Source organism: Gordionus sp. m RMFG-2023, chromosome 1, assembly GCF_954871325.1.
Source record: "Gordionus sp. m RMFG-2023 chromosome 1, tfGorSpeb1-WG-v2, whole genome shotgun sequence".
NCBI classification, from domain to species: domain Eukaryota; kingdom Metazoa; phylum Nematomorpha; class Gordioida; order Chordodea; family Parachordodidae; genus Gordionus; species Gordionus sp. m RMFG-2023.
The window spans coordinates 53,252,011-53,259,996 of NC_088775.1; the positions used below are offsets into that span (position 1 = coordinate 53,252,011).

The following is a 7,986-nucleotide window of genomic DNA, read 5'->3' on the forward strand; positions in this document are numbered from 1 at the left end:
AATTTAGACATAAACAATATGGATACCGATAATAATTACACAGCTAACGATGCTTACAAGGTCACGGTATATTTGAATGAGATGCCTATTTTGATGCAGATCGACACCGGGTCAAAGTATAGTATTCTACCGATTCATATCGCGAAAAAGATTGGAGTAAAAATCTTAAATAAATCAGATATTAAATTAACTGGTTATGATGGAAACACAATAAATGTTTTAGGAACTACCAAAGTCAAGGCAAAATTCGAAGACAAAAGTCAAATCTTAACTGCTTATGTAGTCCAGAGTGATAAGATTGCACTGTTAGGAAGGACCTGGATAGCAGTCTTTAGAAATATACTAGATAGATTTGTAAACTTAGTCGAAGAAGATTATGACAATACTATTCAAGAACTGATCAAACAATGCGAGTCAAAACTTAGCAAGAAACCAATACTACGCAATTATATCAAACTACATCTAAAACAAGGTGCTACACCGAAAATCATACCTCCCAGGCGTGTACCTTATTCTAGAATGGAATTGGTTACAAAAGAACTACAGAAGTGGATAAGCGACAAAATAATCGAACCTGTTGAAGAGGTAAGATGGGCCAGTCCTCTCACTCCTGTTGTCAAGAGCGATGGTTCAATTCGGCTATGTGTTGACTTCAAGAATACTATTAATCCTGCGTTAGAGAATTTCAAGTACCCAATTCCACGCATTAATGACCTTATGGCAAAGTTATCGAAAGGCAAGAAATTTACAAAGATCGACTTTAAAAATGCATTTCTTCAAGTTCCAATACACAAAGAATCAAGAGAATTTCTCACTATTTCAACTCATAAAGGCTATTTCAGGTTTACAAGACTTCCGTTTGGATTAAAAACTTCGTCAGCAATATTCCAACAAACCATGGATAACATTTTCGGGAACATGAAAGACGTCGTGTTTTATATTGATGACTTATTGATTACTGGGGAGGATGATGAAGCTCACGTGAACAACATAAAAATGGTACTTGACAAAATATCAAAGTATGGGCTTACACCAAACTTCACTAAGAGTATATTTCTTAAAAAAAAACTACGGTTTCTAGGTCACGATATAGACGACAATGGAATCCATCCGAACGCAGATAAAATAAAGGCTATTTCTAATATGCCGGAACCTAAGACAAAAGAAGAGTTGGCAACTTTTTTGGGGATGGCGAGCTATTATCGAAAATTTCTGTGCAATTTTGCTGACATCGCCGATCCCTTATACAAAATAGTAAATAAAGACAAGTGGTCATGGGATAGTACACATCAAGAAAGCTTTGATTACCTAAAAAAACTCATAAGCACTCCGCCTACGTTAAATTTTTATAACCCGGATCTACCAGTGGGCATTGCAACTGATGCTTCAAAGAAAGGGTTAGGCGCAGTTTTATTTCATATTGAGGGTGATGGCAAAGAAAAACCCATCGCTTTCGCGTCAAGAGCACTATTGAAATCAGAGTTAAATTATACCAATATCGAAAGAGAAGCTTTGTCGGTAATTTACGCGGTTAAAAAATTCCAGGAGTATTTAATAGGCACAAGATTTGTAATAATTACCGACCACAAGCCACTCGTGTATATATTTACGAAGGGACTCAAGGACAATTCTTCCATATCAATGCGACTCCAAAAATGGAACTTGGCTATGGGAGCACATGACTTTACGATAGTTCACAGACCCGGGAAACGAAATATTGTACCAGACTGTTTGTCCAGATTACCACTAATGAATACAGAAGAGATGGTACAAAAGTTAGATGACGAAATAATTGATGACAATTTTTGGGACACACCAATAAATTTTAAAAGAATAGTTAAAGAAACTAATATTGATCAAGAACTAATGGAAGTAATTAATGATATAAGGAATCATGAGCAGATAAAGAACAAAACGTATAAAAATATGGTATTGGAATTGAGTTTAATCAAAGGTTGCCTTTTTAAAGAGAATAGGATCATAATACCGAAAAGTATGAGAAAAGAGATTTTGCAAGAGTTGCATAATGGGCATCTCGGTGCTGGAAAAACAAAATCATTAGCGAGAGAGTATCTGTGGTGGCCTGGTTTAAATACAGAAATAGATCAGGAGGTAAAGAATTGCGATGCTTGCAATAAATACGCAGACAATCCTCATAATATTCAAAACCCATGGGAAACAGCAACGAAAGTATTCGAGCGCGTACACATAGACTTTGCAGAGTTCAAAGATAATAATTTTATGGTATGTGTTGACGCCTTCAGCAAATTTCCTATTATTAGGAGAATGAGAAACACAACTACGGAATCAACGATTAAAGAATTGATGAAAATAATAAGTTTATTTGGTATACCTAATAGAATAGTCAGTGATAATGGAACTAACTTTACCAGTAAATTATTCAAGAAATTTTGTGAAGATCATGAAATCGAACACTTGCTCACCGCACCTCACCACCAACAGTCCAATGGCCAATGTGAGCGTATGATTAGATCAATGAAAATGAATATGAAAAGGAATATGGAAAATAATAATAAAATAGACGTAGACATAGCTCTAGAAAAGTTTCTTTTTAATTATCGTAATACACCCAACGCAACGACCAACAAAATACCAAGCGAAGTAATGTTCTCCAGAATGATTAGGACAAAATGGGAGTTGATAAAACCGAGGGATGAAAGACATCATATACTAAATCGCAAGATATCAATAGATAGGGATATAGAAATAGGAGACAGCATATGGTATAAAACTTTTAAAGATAATAATTGGGAAAAAGGTACAATAATGCGCAAAAACGGAAATTTGTTGTATGATATAGATACTGGGAACAAAATTATAAAAAGACACTTGGACCAAATAAAAAGAAGATCAACTAATGTAGAACTTTCTTCTAATGGTGCAACAGTTTTTAAAGCGAATGTTAATAATAATGCATCACCTTATACATTGAATTTTAGAAGGAGAGGTGATGAAACAAGAAACCAAAACGTACAAATAAATGATCAGAATCAAAGACCAGTTAGAAATACTGTGTTGCCTAGAAAATTTGAAAATTTTATAATGAATTAAATTTGATAATAAATTTTTTTTCTCTCTTCCTTATATTAAAACAAAATTAGTTATTTTGTGTGTGGAACTAAATAGATAAAACGTACAAAAGATCAACGAAGGGGTTAACGAGCAAGAATGACATACAACTAAATTATAGACAGAGGGCAAATAAAAAAAATTAAAAAAAAAAAGTGTGAAATGTTAAATAATATTAACTTTAAAAAATTATTTTTTTTTATCCTTAAGCCATTTATGGCGTAACTTAAAATTTCTTTTTGTTAAAAACAACTTTTATATTTTAAATCAATTTGTTTGTAAACTAATATTTTATAAATCAGTTTCTTTCTTTTTGTTAAAAAAACAACTTTTATATTTTAAATCAAATTGTTTATAAACTAATATTAAAATTTTATATTTTATAAATCAATTTACTTAACAAACTAATGTTCAATTTTTTATTTTTAATCAATTTATATAAATTACATTGTCAATATATATAGCAAACTTTTTTTGAATATATCATCATTATTTTTTTTTAATCTAAATCTCAATAAACTTTTTAAAAGTGATTAGGCATAGCCATCTATATAAATATAATTAAGTAATTATAATAGTATAAAATATCACCTTGTCATATTTAATTAATAGTTTAAAAAAAATTGGTTACCTTTATACTTCCTATTTATATAAACTCAAAGTATTATGCTGGGTTGATTATTGAAAAATGGTATTTAGCTTGTAAATTCAATTTCACCTTTTTTCACCTTTTCGTAAAGCGACAAAACGTATAAAGTTAATAATAATTCGAGACTACGGGACGATACGGAATATTTATAATAAAAATCCTGATGATTCAGTTTATCCCCTTGTATGATTCGAAATATTAAAAGTGCAAGTAAAGTCTCATATTAAGATAAACATAAATTTAAGCAATGATTTAAATATATCTACCTTATTAGATATTTTAAGAATAGAATAGAAACTAAAAACAATTATATTGTGTCTTAAGAAAAACAAATGATAAGTAAGGGAACTTTATTAGATACTTTATATTCTATGTATAAAAAAATGTTTAAAATATAAATTTTAATAATTTAGTCATATAATTTTAAATTATTTGAATTTGGTCTGCTAAATATATATCTTCTTGGAAGAATAGCCTTGGAATATTTGTGGGATAGGATCCTTGATGGTACCATTAATGCAGATGGATGTGGATTTAAATTCTTTGTTAAGTATCATAGGAAAAATTTCAGATATAGTAATAAATTAGGCTCTCGTTTAAAATTTTAATAATGATATCTGTTACCAAAATGGCGGGTCCAGCTGATTTGCTTTTAACGACGCTTAAAAATGCATTTTAATGAATGAATCGTCAGTCTAGGTATATTATATGTCATTGGATCGGACCGATACCGAGTAAATAATAAAAAAAATTTTTTTTGATCATAATTTAAATCGAATATTTTTTTATGCTTGCTAAATTATGAAATTTTTAGTAAGGGTGTAGCCTTGAGACTGAACCATTTATTAAAATAAGAATTTTTTTTTAAAAAATATTTAAAAAAAACTTACTGGTGCCATCGAGGCGCTATAATCTATGAAATTTAAGAATAAATATATAAATAATACATTTTTAATTGAAATAATTTAAAGAAACAAAAAATCTTGCTATTGCTACAAATTTTAAATAACAATGGGAGAGAGAGACGGTGGAGGGATTGGTCATTTATTTTCTATTTTAATCTTTATTTTTCAGATCAATTTATTATCTTCTCAATTTTCATTTAATTTTTTTTAGTATAACCTAGCAATAATTAATTTTGATAAATAAATTTATAAGTGAGTGCTCATGGCATATTATATTAATATGGGTGGAAATTTTATGTCCCCAAAAAAATTCTGCAATTATATATCAGTACCCCCCCCCCCCCCCACCCCCAAAATCAAAATCTTACGAAAAAATATTCGAAATAATATTATCTAAATGTCAAGAAAGGGATTTATTCCCTGATCCATTATATATGTACATGGATTTCGAAAAATTTACTATGAGCGAGGTTAAAACTGTCATTGGTATGATCATTAATAAGTTAAATTATTTATATTTGTTTTTCCAATTAGGGGATCATATTATAATCAGAGGATGATTTACCATTTCTGTCACCCATAGAAAACTACAAAAGCTAGGTCTGGAAAGCCAATACAGAACCGACGAAGCCCTAGGCTTCTTTTGTAGCATGAGGGACGGCTTAGCATTTGTTCCTTTATGTGATATGGGCAATGCAATGGCATAACCACTGGTAAAGATATTCTTGAATATTTCGATAAATATTACATCAATGGAGTCACGGGAGGTCACAAGAAGCAATTCTCAATCCCAGACATGTCGAATTGGGCCTCGATTTTCTCCAGAAACTTGGAACGTGAATGAGAGCACCGTATCTGATGAAGAACCCACAAATAATCAATGCGAAGGTTGGGATCATCATTTTTCATATCTGGTTGGAAATAAACGCTCATCAATTTGGGTATTGAATAATAAAATGAAATGCGAGGTTGCTGCCGATGAAACCAAACTTGAACGATGGCGTGTAGGTAGTTGGACACCAAAACAAAATCGCAGAGTTATAATACCCAGATTCGGTTAAAGAAACTTTGCGAGGAATACCGTGATAGGGTGCAAAACCTTCCAGATTAGATTTTATGAGGGCGATTTTCACCTTTATTTGATGTCAACCGATATAATTATTATTCTAAATTATTAAATTTTAATATACATAATGATTTTTCAATTAAATAGACAGATCTTATTGTAAATTTTATCAAATTATATTTATTACTATAGCAAATAATTTTTACGAAAATTAGTAATACGTGGGTTATTTTACTGGGGTATTTTTTTGTCCCAGTACCAATTTGAACATCAGCAATTTTTATGTGGGGTATATGAGTAATCTTTAAGTAATGAATTGGGACCTAAGAAAATTTATTATTAAATTATATTTCTATAATAATTTTTTCTAAAATACTAATTTGCCTATACTTTATTAAATCCAAATAAAAATATACCGATATTATTAGGTCCTAACAGGAGGTTTTTTCCGAGGTTTTTTCGGGGGTTTTTTCCGGGATTCGATATTTTATTATATGAAATTAAAAATAATATTTACATTATAGGGGAAATGTGCCATGATTATGTTTTTGCCTTTATGAAAAAAATTATTAAAAGAGGAAAAGATTTGTTTTGACTTTTAAAGAAAACATGGTACGTCTGATCAATTGCGAGAAAAATTTTTTTTGAGGAAGAATTATGAAAATCGATTTTGCGAAAAAAGGTTTAGTTAATCCCCCCCCCCCCCCCCACATTTATTCTTAAATACTTTATATAAATAATAACAAATTCAGTATCGTTTTGTAATATTTTTTAAAGAAAATACATGTTCGCATTTTTTAGGCGTGGCAATTAAGTGTGTGAACCCCAGAGGCTCGTGATCAGAACTGGCTTAGTCAATTTTTAGACCCAAACCACGGGTCTGAGGGTTACACAACTAACCAATTAACAAAACTTAATCTTTATTTTTATTTAAATAGTTTTCAAATCAAGAAATTTATTTATACGTGTAGATTTACAAATCAATCTACTTACTTTCAAATTTAAATGGTTATGTAATTAAAAAGTGTGCTCTCCTACTCGCCTAATATGATAAACGGACGTAGGCTAAAAGTCACCTCGTTTTAACAAAAATGTTCAAAACTAACGATTATGACAATTGTCACTTTTCTGTGGTATCTTCACTGAAATTTTAATTTAACATCTTTACAATATATATTCTTACCTATTTACTTTAAAAAAATTCAAAAAAGTTAAAAAATAATGATTATGACAATCGTTACTTTTCTATGGTAAATCTTTACTGAAATTTTATTTTAATATCTTTACAATATATATTTTTACTTATTTGCTTTGAAAAAATTAAAAAAAGTTAAAAAATAACGATTATGACAATTGTCACTTTACTATGGTATATATTCTATGAAATTTTAATTTAACATTTTTACAATATATAATTTTATCGATTTACTTTAAAAAAATTCAAAAAAGTTCATTTTTTACACCCCACCCTCACCTCCACCCCCCAGACCAAGTCATACCCATCAAGACAGACTTTCAGTCAAACCTTATTAAATATAGCTTTTATTTGATACCCATAACAAAAAAATATAATTTTTACACCATCTCCCCCTACCCCCACACTCCAGACCAAGTCATACCTAGTGTTGTAAAAAAAAGTCGAGTTCACCCGACTCAGAGTCTGAGTCGTTAGTCGAATTAGTCGACTCACTGAAGTTGTGAACTCGAGTCAAGAACTCAAGTGGAAAACTAATGTTCTCGACTCAAGTCGACTTGAGTTCATGACTCGAGTTGACTGGAGTTTACGATTCGAGTCGACTTGAGTTCATGACTTAAGTTCACGGACTTCACGACACAAGTTCACGACTTCAGTGAGTCAATTAATTCGACTAACGACTCAGACCTGCTGAGTCGGGAGAACTGGACTTTTTTACAACACTAGGTATGACTTGGTCTGGAGTGTGGGGGTAGGGGGAGGGGGTAAAAATTATATTTTTGATATGGGTATCAAATAAATACTAATTTTAATAAGGTTTGACTGAAAGTCTATATTCTTGGTTTTGATGGGTATGACTTGGTCTGAGGGGTGGAGGTGAGGGTGGGGGGGGTAAAAAAATATTTTTTTGATATGGGTATCAAATAAAAGCTAATTTTAATATGGTTTAACTGAAAGTCTTCAATCTAGGTCTTGATGGGTATGACTTGGTCTGGGGGGTATAAGTGGGGTGAAGGAGGGAGGGTGTAAAAAATAATTTTTTTTGTTTTAGGTAAGAAATAAAAGTTAATTTTAATATGGT

The 7,986-nt window shown here is 30.8% G+C and overlaps 1 long non-coding RNA gene across 1 annotated transcript; it reads right to left on the reverse strand.

The window, feature by feature from the left end:
* Window positions 1-4,072: 4,072 nt before the first annotated feature.
* Window positions 4,073-4,439, reverse strand: LOC135922198 (uncharacterized). Its single transcript, XR_010570777.1, has 2 exons — window positions 4,364-4,439; window positions 4,073-4,280 (listed from the first exon to the last, which is right to left on the reverse strand). It is a non-coding gene; the product is annotated as an uncharacterized LOC135922198 (long non-coding RNA).
* Window positions 4,440-7,986: the final 3,547 nt, after the last annotated feature.